Raw genomic sequence first — 16217 nt, 5'->3', positions numbered from 1 at the left:
ATGTGTTTCACTAAACATTGAGAGTTTGCACTTTGTCTTAACACTGATGTGCATATTTTTTGGGAACCAGTGGTCACATAGAGGGTGGGATCAGTAACCTGTTGAGATCCACTTAAGAAAAGACCATACCACTCATTCCAAGAGGTTTTCCTTTTCACCAACAGTCCATATTATACATTTATTTATTTTTGCCTACCTTTAATTATTTACATTGCCTTCCTGCCCCAGAAAGATGTCTTCCACTTTCATCTTACAGTGAAACCTCCCTGTTCATTAATTTGCCCATCATATTTAATGTACAGTACTTTATTTATTTGCTCACATATTGCATTAGTAGCCTTTCAAATAACCTCACCACACTGATACTTGGCTCAGTATTTTTTTCCTTTCCTTTCCATACTGAATTCACTTCATTTTCTATCATTTGCTGATTTCGAACCATTCTCACTACACTAAAGCTTTCCTCAGCTTATTTCATTGTTGTTGTTATTGTAAATTTAGTTCCTTTTCTTGTGATGTTCTGAACATATTATGTCTTCACATACTGAAGATCTCTACTTCCCCTGGAAAACTATACAGTATTCTAATAGTGATGTTCCACTGGCAGTGATAACAGTGATGGCAGTGCTTTGAATGTCCAAACAGCAGGCATGATAGAGCCTTCAAAAGCCAGCTACAGAGTGTCATCTTGGCTTTCTGCCTTCAGAGGGCTTTATCATTCCTACTGCCTCCTGCAAGTTTACAGAAAGACCACAAAGGCTGCATCCACACTGCAGAAATAATGTAGTTTGACACCACTTTAACTGCCATGGCTCAATGCTATGGAATTCTGTGAATTGTAGTTTGTTGTGGCACCAGAACTCTCTGACAAAGGGGGCTAAATGTCTCGCAAAACTACAATTTCCAACATTCCATAGCACTGAGCCATACCAGATAAAGCAGTCTCAAACTGGATTGTTTCTGCAGTGCAGATGCAACCAAAGATGGGTCTGTGGCCTGTAGGTTGTACACGTCTGTCCTTGCAGAACGATACCACTGGATCCAAATCTATGTTTACCTTGAGGTAATATTCAAGTTACCTAATGATGTTTTATACTGGGAATTGGAAGCCAACCACATCTGGGGGCCCACAGGATTCCTACCACTGGTTTAATCCCTCCACTTCAAAAACATTTCCCAGAGTGAAGCAAAGCATTGTTCTGGTAACTTTTCATATTCTTTGTAATTGCCAAATGTCTTAAAAGAAATATACTGATTGTACTTCCCCTTTAAAAAGGAAAAGCTTTTATTTGAAAATGAAGCTTCCACGCTAGAAGCTTCCAAAGCAGCAACAGGGTTTTTTCTGTGTGTGCAGTTATGGTCCATCATTATTAAATGTCTCTTGTGTTGGACAGAAGAGGTGCTTCATCACAAAGAGCCATTCATCAGCACTTGCCAAGCCAGCTCACATCTGACCTCTGCAGTAATAATGCTGCATCAAGTAGGCCAACTACCCAGTTTAGCAACCGAGCAGGGAGCGTAAGCTGGCTTCAAGATTAAGTGCACTGTTTCAGGTTTCCATTCCCAGGTGCAATGCGGGCTGATGTTGTATTGATTGCAAAAGTTTACCAGTAAGTATCACAAACAACAATAGCCAGGTCAATGATCGGTGATGCCTGAATATGAATTCCCCTGCGGAAGCCACGTGCTCTCCCTGGGCTAAGGCACACACCATTATCATGATGTCGGGAGTGCCGTTTGAATAAGGCTTACGCCAAAAGAAAAGAGAGTGAGAGCTTGCAGTTCTGAGATGACATTTAAGCAAGTTACACCCGGGAGCAAGAGGAGAGACAATGATGTAATTATATATTCCCTTGCTTCATACTGCAGCAGAAACCTGTCATCCCTCAAATGTTCTCAGGTTCACGGGGCCTTACATTTAATGCACTTAATACTCTCAGGCACCAAAAGGTATAGGAACATAATAGAGAGTGTCAGAGCTCCAGCCTTTTCATGGGAACATCATGGTTGATATCCAAAGAACCAAAAATAATCAAGAATCTAGAGGATGAGATTTGTCTTACATAAAATTAGATTGGGTTTATCAGCCTATAGACTACTTAGCTGATGGAGACCATCTGCACTGCAAAAATAATGCAGTTTGGCACTGCTTTATCTGTCATGGTGCCATCCTATGGAATCCTGGGATCCGTAGTTTGTTGTGGCACCAGAGCTCTCTAATAGAGAAGGCTAAATATCTCACAAAACTGCAAATCCAGGGATTCCATAGCACTGAGCTATGGCAATTAAAACGGTGTCGAATTGCTTTATCTCTGCAGTTCAGATGCAACCTGTGTGGAGCCACTGTATTCCACATTTATACCCAGGGGTTTATGATCACACACAATAATGCAGCTCACACTGATGTTCCCAGAAAAAAATGATCCCACATTGACATACATGAATCCCTTTCTTTGTTCTTGATCTCTCTATCTTTTTCTCACTCTCATACCACCTGGAGGTATTTTCCCTGTTTGAAATTGCCCCAGATTTCCATTCCAACTATAAAAGTACTGTAAAAAATGTGATAAAAATTTAACCATCCATTGGCAAGTAATGGAACACATCCAAACTGAGTTTGCCTAGGGTTTTACAAATCTGCAATCCCAGCTCCCGTCTTCATCTCTATTATAAAAATAATGTTCCTTATCCATAATAAGAATCTTCCTTAATAGTGTTCCACTGTATTAACATTTTATATTTAATGCTTAACTCACAGTGACCATTTTGCAAAGGGATTTTTATAGTGATGTTATCCAATATTACTACTGGTACATTAAAAGGCTATTTTGCAATCATTTTTACTTAGAACCCTTTGTACTTTCCCATTCTCAATAATTAAATGTTGTATATTTCAGATACACTGAGCTAACATAAAATACCCTTTTGCATGATTTAAGTAGTTAGCAAATGCAAGTCACATAATTATTATTAACTTAAATTCTACTTTAACATCTTCAAGCTCTAGAATCAACAATAGCAAGCCAATTTTTGGTTTAGCTTTTTAAACATCATCAGCGACAACAATGGGCCCTTTTATACTACACTATTATTCCATATTGATTGCTATGGCTGAATTCTGTGGAATTCTGGGAGTTGTAGTTTTTGTGAGGCAATAGAGCTCTCAGACTGAGAATTCTAAATGTCTTGCTAAACTACAAACCCAGTGATGCCATAGGATGGAACCATAGAAGTGAACATGAAATTGTAGTGTGTGATCATTGTATAACATGAAAGTCCCCTAATACTTTGTTGTTGTTCTGTGCCTTCATGTTATTTCTGATTGATGGCAACCCTAAGGTGAATCTATTGTGGGATTTTCTTGGCAAGTTTCTTCAGAGGGAGTTTGCCATTACTTTCTCCTGAGGCTCAGAGAGTGTGACTTGCCCAAGGTCACCCTGTGAGTTTCCAGTACTTATTAGTCCTAAAATGTTGCTTTTGGGAGGGAGTCATTTTGGAGGCCATAGGACCATTTTTGTATTTTTAGATGTATTAAAAAAACAATAACCAAGATCTTTTGCACACTACAAGATTACAGCACTATGATTCCAGTCTGGCATTGGTTGTTTGGGATGGCACCAGAAGAGCTTTCTGATTTCTTAATGCCCCTCCCTAAACTGCAAATCCCAGGATTCTAAAGTGGCATTGAAGTGCTGTAATTATGTAGTGTGGAAGAGACATAAGAAATAATGTAATCATAATGCATTAGCAATGCCCCATTCAGTTAATAACAAAGAAAAAAAATAACTTTAACAACAGTAATGAATAAAAAATATTTTCTTTAAAAGAATCCAAGCTCTTTGTATTAGCTGTGTAATTAGTTAACAGCTTTAAAATTGTATCACACGATGTAATGAATTAGAACTGGAAAGGCACACCTAATGCAGTAGGTTCCATTTGACATTCCTAGGTTGCAGCTGTTACCACTGACTTACACTTGTTTGATTGTATTACCCAAGGAACTTAGATCTTGAGAAAAGGCTTGGGATCACTTAACAAAAATTAGGGCGGTTTACAGACCGCCCCTTTGGGGCAGCCTGTTCCCGCCCCTTTCCCCACCGGATCGGGGCCTCAGCTGCCACAGTGGGATCCTTTGAGGCCCCAATCCCTCGCTTTCCAGGCTGCGGGGAAGCGGCAAAAGGCCGCTTCCCCATGGCCTGGAAAGGGGTGTCCTTAGGGTTTCATGCCCCAAGGAGACCCGACGGCGGTGTCGTCAGCGATGCAAAGCTGGAAGGAGCGAGCCCTTGCGTGGCGCCAGGACATCACTTCCGCGCTGCTCCGTTTGGAGGCGGCGCGGTCGTGACATCACAATGGCGGCGCCCATGTAGAATGGGTGCTGCCATTTTGTATGTGCTCAGCACATACTAGGGTTAGGGTGTCCGGAAGGGGCGCCCTTTCCTAACCCTAGTAAATGCCGAGCACATAATTTTGGCGCGTGCGGGACGCACCTAGGACTCTACAAGCTAAGGATTCTTTGAGTCAGGCCATGACATTTAAATGAATACAACTACAGATATTTTCAGCTTTTTATTCAGGTTGCAGAGTGATCTGCCCCATCATCTTGAGGGCAAAAAACTAACCAGGTACTGGAGTGGGAAGTGGGAATGCTGAGTGGTTTCTGTTAGCTTTTTGTTTGTTTGTTTTGTTGAGTATGGTCATAGCACTGGCAATGACTTCAGGAAGTCAACAGGAGAACAAACGGGTTTCACAAGGAAAACAGATGGGGTTTCTATTTACATTTAGAGCCAGCATAGTGTCGTGCTCAACACTGGACTATGAAAGGGTCAAATCCTCACTCAGCCATGGAAACCTACTGGGTGACCTTGGACAAGTCACTATCTCTCAGCCTCAGAGGAAGGCAAAGGCAAAACCCCTCAAAACAAATCTTACCAGGAAAATCCTGTGATAGATTCACCTTAAATCAGAAATGACTTGAAGGCACGCAACAACAAATTTACATTTATTATCTCAGGAAATCCATCTTGAAATAGAAATGGAGACAGACAAAATAGGTTGACTTATATTTTGTTACAACAGCGGCTTAAGCTGGGTATCAAGTTTGGGAGTAACTAAACAGCCATTACTGGATTTGGGGACCAATGGCTTCTCCCTTCCCAAACAAATGGAACCAACAGACTAACTTAATTTCTTGAAGGAGGGGAAAGTGGTCTTAAAAGTAAGGAGGTGGCAAAAGGCTTGACTGTAATCCAAAGGAAGGCATATGGAGAGATAAACTGTAGGGATAATCTAGCCTGGCTCTCCCACTAATCACTTTATACAAGCTTTGATACCACTTTGCTTCCAATATGTTGCTCATCCCTAGCACAAAATATTCAGAGAGAAAGAAGGGACATGGAGTTTATTTCAGATGAGCTCTTCTTGCTTGTCTCACTTACTTGATGCATTTTGTGGGTTAGTCTGAATTGTCCTGTTCTGCAAAGTAATAATAATGGCAGGGGCTAGAGACTAGAGCCAGCAAGGCATAGTGGTTTGAGTGCTGGACTGGAAATCTGGAGACCAGGTTTTGATTTCCCCGCTTGGTCATGAAACTCACTGGGTGACTTTGGGCAAGTCACATGCTATCAGTCCCAGACGAAGGCAATGGCAAACCTCCTCTGTCTGGACACATCTTGCCAGGAAAATCCCATGATAATTTCATTTTGGGGTTGCTATAAATAAGAAACTACTTTAAGGTACACAACAACAACAAACTAGGGACCTGTTAGCACATGTCATGTCAGTACTCTTGAGATTGGTGGCAGTACAACACATGGGCTGCATGGGCCCTTGAACCAACTTTTCCAGACCTTGAAGCCTCTGGCAGTCCCCTGAAGACCCTCATGAGAAAAATATTGTCATACTCTTTAAGGTTTTGGGCAGGGAGTGCTCCATAATTCACTTAATGTCTCCATCTCTAATGTTTAATATTGTGAAATTAATAGTCAAAGCTAACTTTCCAAGTTCTAATCAGTATTCTATCTGCCAATTAACTAAAAAAAGAACAAGAGGTTGTTGTCTTCCTTCATATGGAAACGAAACATTTGCAGCTACTGGCAAACCAATAGATTCTAAAATAGTCTCAAGCCAAACAGTTTAATCAATTTCTTACTTGATTCAGAAAGAAATAATTTGCATTTGAAGATGCATAACTCCTTTGTAAGCAGAATGATCAATCTGTCGAAAAAGAATTTTAATGCCAAGAAAAGAACTTCCACTACATAAATTACTGCTCATATTAGTGCATATTACCCTTCTGATGCTTTTATGCACCTTCAGAGACATACTATTAGCATCATTAAAATGCAGCCACATTTCAGTATAAAATCATTCAAGATTTTTCTTCTGTCACCTTTTCTGTTCAGAGTGGAAGACCAGAAAGCAATGTTTTATGTTTCAAACCTGCTTCTATTGTCATACAAGCCAGAAACTCAGTATCATGCAAAGAATAAATGAGATGGAAATACTAGTCAAGTTTCATATATTGCATCTGAAATAATGTTGGATTTCTACACAGAAGGTAAAAATAGGAAATGCCAAGAATGTGTGTGCTGAGGGAAGATTAATTGTTACAAAACGTCATTTATGTTAGAAGAGTAATTGTTAATGAAAAAGAGCTGACAAGAATACTCACACTAATTCTTGTACTTGCACTAAAATGAGAGAATTTGGCAGTACATCTTCCAATTTACTTCTTTCACTTTGCAATGCAGAAGGACTGACAGATTCAGTGATAATAATGCAAGGTTGTTATTTTCCACCAATACATTAAGAAAACTAGCATCAGTCTAACAATGTGTTTTGAATTGATCTGCCATTTTGTTTTCAAACAAATTTGAAAACAAGTGCAAACATGGATCATTCCTCTTTTATGGGACAGATATGACAGTAGGTAGTAGCTTACCAACTATGAGTTCGGTTTGTGGTCCAGTGGCGAACTGTGATGGATGCCATTATGGGGCTTTTCCCTCTCAAACCTGTTTCAGCTTCAAAATGGGTGCTTTTGGGGTCTTTTTTAAAATTCAGCTCAACACATGGAAACATTATTTTTAAAACTAATGTATTAGCATTAGTATTCATTTAAAAGAAAGTAATTTGTTGAAATAGTTTTTGTGGTTTTTTTTGGGGGGCTATGAGGCCACGTTCTAGAAGAATTTATTCATGACATTTTGCCAGCCACAGCTGCTGGCAAAATGTCAGGAATAAACTCTTCTAGAACATGGCCCCATAGCCCAAAAAACCTACAAATAACTTGTTGAAGGTAGTTATTACTGTTTGAAAAGTAACCTATTACATTGTTGTTGTTGTTGTCATGCATTCAAGTCATTTCGAACTCATAGTGATCCTAAGGTGAACCTATCACAGAGTTTTCTGGGGCTAAGAGTGTGTGACTTGCCCAAGGTCACCCAATGGGTTTCCATGGTTGAGTGAGGAATTGAACCCTGGTCTCCAGAGTTAGAGTCCAGTGCTCAAACCACCACATTAGTAATATATTATGGTCATATTACATTCAGATTTTTTGAAAAGAAAATCAAAGAAAATGTGGTTGGTTCCAAATTCCCTAAAATTAACCTGCAGACAATAATATCTTGAGGTAACAAGTAGACATTAGCCATTAGTAAAATAAATGCAAATTTAACATTCTTAACATCACAAGTAAAGTTGTTGACCATCAGTGCTACTAAACACATCACCCATGCTTGAAGATAATACCAGCAATTTTATTAGTGGTCCTTCTCCTATATTTTCTAGTATAGTATTTTCCTTCTAATTAGCATGACCACTTTACAGTTCTGCACTTCTTTCCGCTGTGAGAACTGTCCTACCTTCCACTTCCTATTCTTTAACTTTTCCTGTTTTGTTTTTAGTTCCTTGTCCCTACACAGTTTTCTGATCTTATGACAATATATTTAACTAGAGAAGCCTTTGACAAGGGGCTCTGTTGGAGCTTTTAAAATGTCTCAATGTCTACTCCTCCAGTCTATTATTTTCAGCTCTATTGTTGCAGTTAAGCAGTTTAACCAGGGCTAAGCCGAGACTAAAGTTAAGATAAAAGAAAAGAAAAACTAGTATACAGCTTCAAAGTGAGTAAAGCTTATGTAAAGATTTAGCTAAGCAACTGGACAAATTGTAGCAACAGTCCCTGGGAAAGTAGAGGATAGAAAGATTTAAAACAAAAGATGTAGATTTAGCCTGGGAGATCAGAGGATAGAAAAAAGTTTTACAAACTAAAAATGTAGAATTATAGATTTAGCCAAGGTTGAAGTGGGTCAGATTTCTGTACCACAAGCCCTCTAATCCCTGTTAATTCTCCCCAGTTAGAATCTATTTCATTCTTCTTAAAGGCCTACTCCTTAGCTGCTGAGTTTATCTAGAATGTCAAGTTATGTCCCTGTAGAGCACTTTGGATCCAAGCAGATGAGAGCAGAAATTGTAATGTGTGTTTTGGGGTAATAGATGATTTTTTTTTTTTGGTCAGGGAGCCCCAGTGGCATCACAGTCACCATATCTTGAGCAGGATATGATGCTGGCCATGTTAAACATTTATGTTTGGGGTTCCCAACCTTTCTAATGCCTCAACCCTTTAATACAGTTCCTCATGTTGTGGTGACCCAAACCCATGAAATTATTTTGATTGCTACTTCATAGCTGTAATTAAATAGGTGTTTTCCAATGGTCTTTGGTGACCCCCATGAAAGGGTCATTCGAACCCCAAAGGGGTCCCGACCCACAGGTTGGGAACCACTGATTTATGTGAAGATAAGTAAATGTCAGACCTTCATTGTTACTTTGTTGGCCTGCAACTCACAGCATATTTCAGACAGCATGGGCATACATGATACCCTGCAGCTCTCTCAGTTTGGCAGGGGCACTCAGACCACTTTTTCAGTTGCTTTAAAAATGTCCCAGTTTCTCTCTCCTTCTCCCACTTTCTCCCTTTGTCTTCAGCTTACTTCAGTTATTGCAGTCTGATTTCAAAATGCAAAAATAGTTTGCACTGAATTAACTCAGAAGGAAGGAAAAGAGAGGACAGCTGGAGGACAGGTGGAATCTAAACTTTCCAAGTACGCTCAGGCAAAATCAATCTGCTTCAGACTCTCCTAGCTTATTAATAACTTTTGCTATCATGATTACACACTGATGATGCTTGGCCATACATGTCCCAGTTTCATCTGTGAAGTATTGGAGGGTATGATATAAAATGTGAAAATGTTACTTTGGAGGAAAGCAGACTACCCTGAAGGAGCAGCTCTGCACCATCCCTTTGAGCGCCGGACTGGGGCTGTGGCAACCACACGCCGTGATTCCGATCTGGCATTTTTCTGGGCCAAAAAGAAGCAGTAAAATGCCACTTCTTTTTGGCCCAGAAAAAGGGCACCCTAGCCACCGCTGTGGCACTTTTGCATGCTCCTTTTGGCACGTGGCATGTGAACACCATGCCAAAGGAGCACTGCAACACCGCCTGCTGTGCGGTCAGGTAGGCGGTGTGATGCCATCTTGGGGGTGGCATCAGGGTAAGTGTCATCCAAACACCACACCCCCACATCGCCCCCAAGCTAGAGCTTACTGTGTACAGCCCCTTTATCATCCTGAATCCACCATCCAGCGTGACCAAATGGGGGACTCTGTGAATTGTAAGGACATACATAATTGAAGAACCAAGTTCAGCCCAGATGAAGTAATTCTGGAACAGGAAGGATATATAATTATAAATTATTTAATGGAAGAAATAGCAATTAAAAAATGGATTAGTGTTGTTTTCTGTATTTGTCTATCATACTTTGATTTACCTTTATAATTTTTTTAAAGCACACTTGGTGTGCCCTCTTTTGATCTACCCTCTGACAGGGAGAAGGGTGGCGTTTTTTTAAAGATCCCATCGCATGATTTGGTTGACACTTATTCTTATTGGAGATGAGTGAGTGCATGAAGAGATGGCAGGCTGGAGAAAAGCAACATCTTGTTGGTCACACACTTGATAATCAAGGGAATTTTAATCTTGAAATGTTCATTTTGTCCTTCAGTGGTTGTTCCTACATGCAGAGCAATCAGTTCCAAAGAAAGTTTGGAACATCTTAGACACCAATAATACACACTTATATTCCTCAGCTGGGGACTGACCCACTGCATTTTGCTCCTTGAAGCAAAGAAAAAGATGGCAACTACCCCACCCCAATTTACATACACAAGAAAAAAGAGATGGCATTTCATTCTTTCTTCAGGCCTGATGCTAGGATAGCATCCATCACTTCCACCTTCAGTAGAACAATTTAGGCTTCTAGAACAGTTTACCTTCCAGCCAATCCCCAGGAACTGCAATGTTAGGTAATGGCATAGACTCGGGAACAGGGGGGCAGAGGGCTCAATGACTAGCATAGGGGGCTGACCCCCCCCCCCAAAAGAATCAGGCAAAATTAGAGCACCATCACGAATTATCAATCACAAGAGCACTAAATGGTCAGAGCACACACATATATACACACAAAGACAGCTATTGCAGTGGAACCCTCCTAAGATTACCAAAGGCTACATGTATGTTGGGACCGTTCTGCAAGTGGGCTACAATTTATATAGACTGGAGGAGAAAACAGTTGCAAACAAGTTATGTAATGACAGAGACAGCAGCAAATAAGGAAGGATTTGCTAAAACAATATGCTGTAGATGCCCCGCCCCAAAAAGCCAGCCAGGTGCATGCTACAAAAGAAGGTAATCTCTCTACTGAACTTTTTTGACAAGCGGACAATTCTTTTCACACAGCTTGAAAAAATGATACAAATCCACTAGCACACTTATTGACTTCTCCCACCATCACATCTACAGTTGTGATTTTCTCTGCCACATTAAAACTATGGAGGAAAAACAACTATCTGAGGTTGTGTATGGGTGATAATTTTTCAGGTTCTAGAAGATGACACCATAGAAGAGCCATCACAGACCTTATTGACATTTATGACCGATGTGGATTTGAAGAAACAGTGAGAGAGTAGATTTATTTATTTATCCATTTATTTAATGAGACATTTTTATGTTGTCCTGTATCAGAATTATCCCAAGGGAGTTTATGGTTTTGGAAAAACCATAAACTCCCATCAAGATAATGATTATAATGGCTGGATGAGGACTAACATTTCCAAAAATGCCTGGGAGAATTACACTGTTTATAGCTGACACTTAAAAGACTGGCAGAATACATCCCAAGAAAACCTCTGAGGGCAAGGGGTCCCTGTTTGTTGTCTATTTTACCTTGGAGAGTGGGGGAGATTTGAAGGAGTTGATGGATGAATTATTATCCAGGTGGATTGATATGGGAGCATGGTATGGGAATTTTCCTTTATGTACCAGGGTCCCCAGACGCAGAGGTGGCCACAGGTTTCAGAAGGAGGATGCTTCACCCTGAAATATTTGAGTGAGGTGCCTCTCCACTCTCTCTGCTTGTGCCATGAGTTGCTGTGTTTAAGAATAGTCAACAGACTGAGGCTGATGCCACACTGCAAAATGAATGTAGTTTGACACCACTTTAACTATCATGGCTTGATGCTGTGGAATCCTGGGATTTGTAGTTTGTGGTGGCACCAGAGCTCTCTGACAGAGAAGGCTAAATAACTCACGAAACTACAAATTCCAGAGTTCTACAGTATTGAGCCATGGCTATGTCTAACTGCATTTATTCTAAGCCCTGGGCCTAGAAATGAAATGGAAACCAGCAAAACTTTTAGTACAGCTGAAGTATGGTCTCAGTGAACTGCTGCAACTAACTACCTGTAGTTTCTGAATACTCTTCAAGGGCAGACCAAAGTACAACACACTGCAGTAACTTAGCCAAGAATTTACCAAATCATGGCTGTGTACAGAGCTATTAAGGGAATATTATTTACTGGATACTGTGATGGGAGTGAGTAGCACTATTTCCTCCTTCATACTTGCCTTGAACAGTGGCAGATACTGGTCTTTCACTCACTCTAACCCAGTGCTTCCCAAACTTTGGTCCATAAAATATTTTGGACTTCATTTCCCTGTATTCTCAACTGTTGGCCAATCTGACAGAGGCTTCTGGGAGTTGAAGTCCCAAATACCTTAAAGACCCAAGCGTGAGAAGCTGGAGCCAGACAGCCTGTAGAGTATCAGGACTGGAGTAACTTCATCGGGTTATTGAATGACTATGGTGCAGTACAAACGTGCCAAATGCGCCGTGCTGGTGGCGTACTAGGGTTAAGGGGCCATGCGGCAACCGCACAATCCCTAACCCTAGTACGGTGCAGTGCTGTAACAATGGTGGCGACCTGCGTATATGGGCGCCGCCATTGTTACATGATGGACACATAGCATCCGCATGTCGCACCACACTTGTGACATCACGAGTGCACCATTGGCGCACTTGGGAATCACAATGGCGGCGCAAAAAGAACCTGCTTTTTGCAAGTTCTTTTTCCATTGGTGGGAAGCTGCACGGTTTGGCAACTGTGGCTTCCCTCCAGCAGAAGAAAGGCCTCCGCTGCCCAGACTGAAAAAAAGGTATGTACCGGGCCTATATTGACCATCACTTAAAGTAGGCTAGTTACCCCTTTAACATCTCTCTTGACTTTGTTGCATCCAAATCCATGGGTTCAAACTATTTGACAAACTGTATGTCTCCATATGAGTTGCTGGTGCTGTAAGATCTGCAAGGGAAGGTTTTCTCTTGCTCCTACTGTCATCCTAGGTACATCTGATGAGGACATGAGAGAAAGCTTTTTTGGTGGCTGCTCCCAAGTTATGGAATTCCCTTTCCCACCAGGTCTGGTTGTCCCCTTCCCTACTTTCTTTCTACTGGCATGTAAAGACCTTTTTTTTTTTATTTAGGAAAGCTTTGTGTCAGTTTTAGTGTCAGATAAAGGTTTTAATGGTGTGTGTGTGTTTGTGTGTGTAGTGTTTATTTTATTTTATTATGTTTTAAAGCATCTTTTAATGCTGTTTTACCTTGTTTTAATGCTTTTTAAAACTGTTTTTAGCTTTTTAAAAATAGAAATTTAGTTTAATTGTGTTTTAACTTTGTATTAAGGATTTTTTAATGGTATCGTGCTCTTAAAACATGGCACACTGCCTTGGATCCCTTGATGGGAGAAAGGTGGGATATAAATTAAGTAAATAATTTTGAAATGGAGAGCCCTGCCCATCACAACGCACACATATGCGCACAGGTGGACTGAGAATTCCAGTCCAATTTGATGAATATAATTACAGAATCAAAAATAGTAGCTCTTCAAATTATTTCAGATCACTATGGGGTAACAACAACAACAACAAAAACAACAACAACAATAATATGCCACTCTTCAGCCAAAAGTCTATCAGAGCGGCTTACAGTTTGTTAATTAGACATTTTAGCATGATTCTACATATCTTTGTAGCCATACTTTTTGTGTGACTTTCACATATCCAGAGTGCTATGCTTATTGTGGAGAGAGCCAGCATGGTGTAGTGGTTTGAGCATTGGCCTATGACTCTGGAAAGCAGAGTTGGAATCCTGGCTCAGCCATGGAAACCCACTGGGTAACCATGGGCAAGTCACAGTGCTTCAGCCTCAGAGGATGGCAATGGCAAACCCTCTCTGAAGAAACTTGCCAAGAATACTTTGTGATAGGTTCACTTTAGGGTCACCATAAGTTGGAAAGAACTTAAAGACAAACAACACACACATATATCTTATTGTGAGCACTGCAGAATGGCCAGCTTTAGATTTTCTAAGTTCCATCAGAAGGGTGATGCTTTTGTTTATTTCTTTGTGAGGTAGGCAAAAATGACATGGTATCTCCAAGCATGTGCAGAGTGATTTCATGGCAAAAACAAAAGCAAAGAAACCTGTGACACCTTCAGGACCAATTTATTCCCGCATGAGTGTGTACAGTTCTGATGTACAGCTCCTTACAAAACCATTTGCTGCTACCCATGTGAACTGTTAGAGTAAAAAACCATCTTCACACAACTAGCTTTTCCAGCTTTGTAGTCTCCTGTTTTGGTCACTGGCCAGGTGTAGAAATTTCTGGTTAGCTGGCAACCTTCTATACAAAGAGCATATGGGAGAGGTGGGTGGGTGAAAGAACCAGTCCCCCAAATTGATTATTGCATTTTAAACATGAATGTGTTTGACAGATTCCATTGAGTGTACTCAGACTGGTTTCATTTTTTTCCTGGACCTCATCCTGCTCGACAGTACCAGGTCCTTAACATTGCTGTAACATTTTCTCATTAGCTGCACAGCATTGGCCACACCAGTCGCAGGGACTCAGCTCAGCAGCCTCGGGCACCACTGGAATTAATTAGTAGACGAAACACTGCTGTTTTGGAATTGTCTTCTTGAATTTATCATTTGCCACTTAATGTAACTCATCTGACCTAATACCTCTTGGATGTCACCCGGGGGCTTTGGCACCAGATCCACCCGGGTAATAGCGGGGAGTTTTTGGTATGCCTAATGCTCCCGTATAGCTGAGCTCACATCTGCTTGAGGCCTGCCTACAATCCTACCCTGGAGGCAAAGCATGCTAACAATGCCCCTAGCAAATTGCAGATTACCCATACATCATGTTACATCTGAAGCCAGGAGTGATTCGGAGGTAAGAGGCAAGGAGACAGAATTTTCACTGCTGAGGGGAGATAATCTTTCATTGCGCTGAGTGTGTAACAAGGCTTTCCATTTGCTTCACTGATGTTAGCATTGTCAGGAAATAATGAAAAGGCTCATTCACATGTAAACGAATGAGTGGCTTTTAGGGAGAGAAAAAGGTAGGTAGTAGTTTGTGGACTTAGGTCCATGGCAATGGTTTTTGTTTGTTTTTGTACTACAATGAAAACACTCATTAAAATAATTCACACAAAGAAGTATACTTCAGCTGGAATTCTGTGCTCAACAGCTAGGGCTTGTATTCCATTTCACACAAATCCTTGTTAGTTTTTGCGGTCCCATTTCTTTCCCTGTTTCTAGAAAGCAGAGAGGACCATGCTTATTATTATATAGCCACAGCAACACAACACAAGACTAAACACATCTTGACTTAGATATGTAGGATCAAATCTCTAAACCTTAACAACAACAACAACAGGACAAAATTTTATATATAAAATCGATTCTTTGCATATACTCCTGGCATGTAGTGAATAGCTGACATTTCTACTCCCCTAATCACAAGGCTTTGATTTAAATGTTTATGGCATTATCTGTACAAAGATAAATTTTACTGCTGCTGAACAGCAGGAATGACTCCTTTGTGTGGGAAGCCATGAACATCCTAATGATAAAATGATAAATAACGGACTCAGCCCGAGTTGTGTTTTAATAATGAAGATTCTCCAAACATTTCCCAGGCAACCTTTCCTCCAGCTTCTCTACCTTAGGCACTCAGCACAGTAAAGTTAGAGAGATGTATAAGGCCATATAAACATTAATAGTTACTCTATTGTGTTTTAGAAAGACTATTTATAGAGAAAATACAAAATGTCTCCCTGTAGTATACTTAGACGTAAGCTACCATAATCTTCCTGCTCATGCAGCAGGAAATCTAATATACCAGCACAATAAACCTGTAGGAAACAAAGGTTTTATGCAGCATTAAGAGGCGCAGCATTAAAATACTACAAAGTTATTTTTAAGAGCTAGGAAAATTGAGGGCCATTTTTTAACAGAATGATAATACCGTAATAGGCTAAACAGGTAGCAAAAGTTTCAGATTCAGCTGACAATTTTGCTCTTTGATTCAGTTTTACTCTCTGCTCTATGTGCAACTGGAGACATAAAACATTTTCAAAAACATCTAAAGCTCTGGTCTACAGGTATAAACATGACACTGCAACCACAATAACCACCCACCTCCACTTCAAACAAGAGCATGAAAATCCTGTTTCATTGTCCTCCAATTTAAAATGCCAATTTTGTGTAGATTTGGCATGAGAGTCTCCAATAAGGAAACTCACTTTTGTATACAAGCATGACTATTTTTTTGTTCTGGGAGTCTGGGCCATCCAGGAAATGTTTTTTATAAAGTCATGGGAATTTTAAGAAGTTGTTTTAAGGTCTGCCTGTTAGAACAACATTTACATTCTATATAGGCATTTCCTTGTGCCTAATATTATACTTTTCTTTCTCATTTTCCCCCCCTGCTGGTCTGTTCTCTAATCTGCTGCTGCTTCTCTTCTCCCTTCCTTC

Source organism: Sceloporus undulatus, chromosome 1, assembly GCF_019175285.1.
Source record: "Sceloporus undulatus isolate JIND9_A2432 ecotype Alabama chromosome 1, SceUnd_v1.1, whole genome shotgun sequence".
In the NCBI taxonomy this organism is placed as follows: Eukaryota; Metazoa; Chordata; class Lepidosauria; order Squamata; family Phrynosomatidae; genus Sceloporus; species Sceloporus undulatus.
This window is presented reverse-complemented; position numbering follows the sequence as displayed.